Raw genomic sequence first — 3060 nt, 5'->3', positions numbered from 1 at the left:
CATTGTAACTTATTTACGCTTTTTAATATGGGGTGTTTAGAATTAAGCGCCTAATTGTACTCTTTCATAGACTAAACATCTATAGCTTTTAGGATTTTGGTTAAACTTTTACCTGTTTTTAGGTGCCACATGTTTTCAATTCTAAACACAGCGTGATATATTCTTCACCATGCTTCAACGTGATATTGAAAAGGATGGAACGACGTGATATATTCTTCACCATCCTTCATTTGGACGTCGTTTAAGAAATTTGTACGTCGTTTGAGAAATTTGTCAATGGAACCGCAACACCGTTTAAGAAATTTATCTTGGTATGTTTTTGTGACGGGAAATGTTTGATGTTTGAGGGATTCCTTCATCATACTAATAGGTTTGGAAAGATTTATGGATCAGTGTTGAAGATGACGTCTTGCATATTATCTCCAGTGTTAACCACAAATATGTATGCATCTTTCCTTTCCCCTGTACACATGGTAACTGCAGAAATGAAAACAAATATAGTAGAGTAAATGAACATCGACCAACTATAGAAGAGCAAAAGAGAGCGTATATTCAATTATCTTACCCTCCAAGCCACCAACAAAGAGTGGAAACAACCTAGCATAAGATTGGAACTATGAACACTAAATTGAGGAGAACATAATCCTTTTGTGAAAATGTCTGCACACTGATATGCAGAAGCTACAAACTGCAACAAAAGAGTGTTGTTCATGAACAAAATGACAATCAATTTCAATATACTCATGATTGGTTACTGATGCTATGCCAAAAATGTTATCACAGTGAAGTAAAGGAGCATAAGAGCTTAAAATGTGCAATTCCTTGGGTAGCTGCTGAATCCAAACATGCAAATTACATCTAAAAAGGCAGGTTGTCAATGACATATTTGCCAAGTGGGATATAGTTCAACATGCAAATGACATTTATATTCACTAACCATAAATAGTGCCTTGAAAGCATAAGGGTACATGCAATCAAACCCTTCTTGGTAATAGCTAGGACAGATGCTTCGCTATCTTATATTTTCCAGCTTTCCACCAAGCACCAACTATGTTGCAATCAATCATGAAACGAAGAGCAAAAAGAACGATGTTTCATGTGACATGAAATTCTTCATACCTAGAACGGTGTTTTCATGCAGTGCCCTATATTGAATGGGGCAACAAATGAAATAAAACATTGTGTTAAATAAACAAATTAATTCACATTAAATTCATAAAAGAAAATGTCTGAAATACTAACCTCAAGATGATTGTAGCGAGCAACATCAATAAAAAGGATAGTCCGTTCGTGAATAAATTGAACACACCAAACGTGATGCCCTTTAACCTCATAGTTACTATAGTGGCGCTCCCTGCTATTAACGGGATTGACGCACCAATGATCCATCGGGCAGCTCTACCCCATGCAGATATCCACAACCATTTAAACAAATCAAATCCAAAAAGTTAGATATATTAGGTGTTTGAACCTAGCATTGAGAGTTTGATATAACTGCGGACAAACCTAGTAGCAATAGGCGACTCCGGTACATCTTCATCAATAGTTTGTTCATCCCACCATCATCACTGCTAATTTTGTTGTCCCCACCACCATTGCTGCTAACACTAATTTGTTCATCGCCACCATCATCACTACTAATTTCATCGTTCCCACCACCACTGCCACAAGCATTAATGCCAACCATACCACCCAGTTTTCTTATAAAAAGACTATTCATCGCATATGTATATAATAACTGAAGGATATAAAATTGTCAAGTTCCATCAAATACATATTTGAGTTTTTATCACAAACGGTTCCTGAAATTGGCCTACCCTATCAAGATGATCCCTAAAATTGCAAATCGATCAATGCAGTCCCTAAAAATGGGTGTCACAAATCAATGTGGTCCTTTCGTCACTATTCTGTCAAAATTTCTGTTATGTGTTGACGTGGCACATAACTGGATCCTACAAGTCTAAAATATAGGGATTAAAATATTAAAATAACAAAAAATATATTTTATTTTTATATAATTAAAAAATTAAATAAAGAAAAAACGAAAAAAGAAGAAGCTAAGTAATGCGGAGAAGTAGACGGGGGAGCCACTGTAGACTCACTAGGCTTAGCGACCAGTCTTGAGGCTTCAGGTGATGTGCCGACAAGGAATTGGAAGCAGCCGTTTTGGGATCGAGAAACCAATTTGGTGGTGTGGGGCTTGACCTGGCTGGCTTTGGTGATGGTTGCAGCGGTGGATCACAAGGTTTGATTTCAAAATTTTGAATTTCGAGTTTAAAGGATTTGAAAGTGTTCGAATTTTGGACTTGCAGTGAAGTTGGCAAATGAATAAACTGTTAAAAAACATAAGCATACTTTAAATCAAGAATATTCTGATAGGAAGCGGATAGAGAGAAAATAGCTAAGTGATTGGCGACCAAGAAACATGCACATCCTAATTTATATTTTATTAAAGGCCATATCTATCTGAAACCCACAAAACAAAACCCAAACACTACAAAATGGACTCGGATCCAACATTCTCATCTCCTTTCCTCACCCACCCATTCATAAAAGAGTGCCAGCAGCAACGTCTATCTATTCCTTCTTACTCAAAGAGCAAATTAAGAACACAGAGAGAGAAAAATGTAATAGGAAAGAAATAGAGACAGAGAAGCATTACCTGAGAGAGAAGAGTAGACGGCCGAAGAAACAGTCGAAGTCGGTGACTGCGTCAAATGCCAAGATAAGAAGGACGTAAGAGAAGAATAAGAAGAAGAAGAAGAAGAAGAATAAGAAGAATAAGAAGAAGAAGAGAGACAACGTCTGTGAGTGAGAAGACTATGTGTAAAAGCAAAATTCAGATAAGACAGAAGAATTTAGAGGAAACAGCAAGAGAATGAGAAGAGATAAAGAACAGTGAGAAGTGAGAGGAATGATAAGTGAAATTTGTAGTTGAACTCGATCATCGAAAATGGCTATCAGAAACCCAACGATTCATTTTTGCTGTAATCGACAAAAATGGTTGTTTGAGGGTGAATGGTATTGTACAACCTTTTTATGGAAAGGTTGAACTATTAA

General features: G+C 36.6%; 1 long non-coding RNA gene across 1 annotated transcript; it reads right to left on the bottom strand.

The window, feature by feature from the left end:
• Nucleotides 1–525: 525 nt before the first annotated feature.
• LOC114825589 (uncharacterized) lies at nt 526–2860 on the bottom strand. Its single transcript, XR_003774321.2, has 3 exons — nt 1507–2860; nt 1243–1398; nt 526–1145 (listed from the first exon to the last, which is right to left on the bottom strand). It is a non-coding gene; the product is annotated as an uncharacterized lncRNA (long non-coding RNA).
• Nucleotides 2861–3060: the final 200 nt, after the last annotated feature.

This window comes from Malus domestica, chromosome 06 (genome assembly GCF_042453785.1).
Source record: "Malus domestica chromosome 06, GDT2T_hap1".
NCBI lineage: Eukaryota > Viridiplantae > Streptophyta > Magnoliopsida > Rosales > Rosaceae > Malus > Malus domestica.
This window is presented reverse-complemented; position numbering and strand designations above follow the sequence as displayed.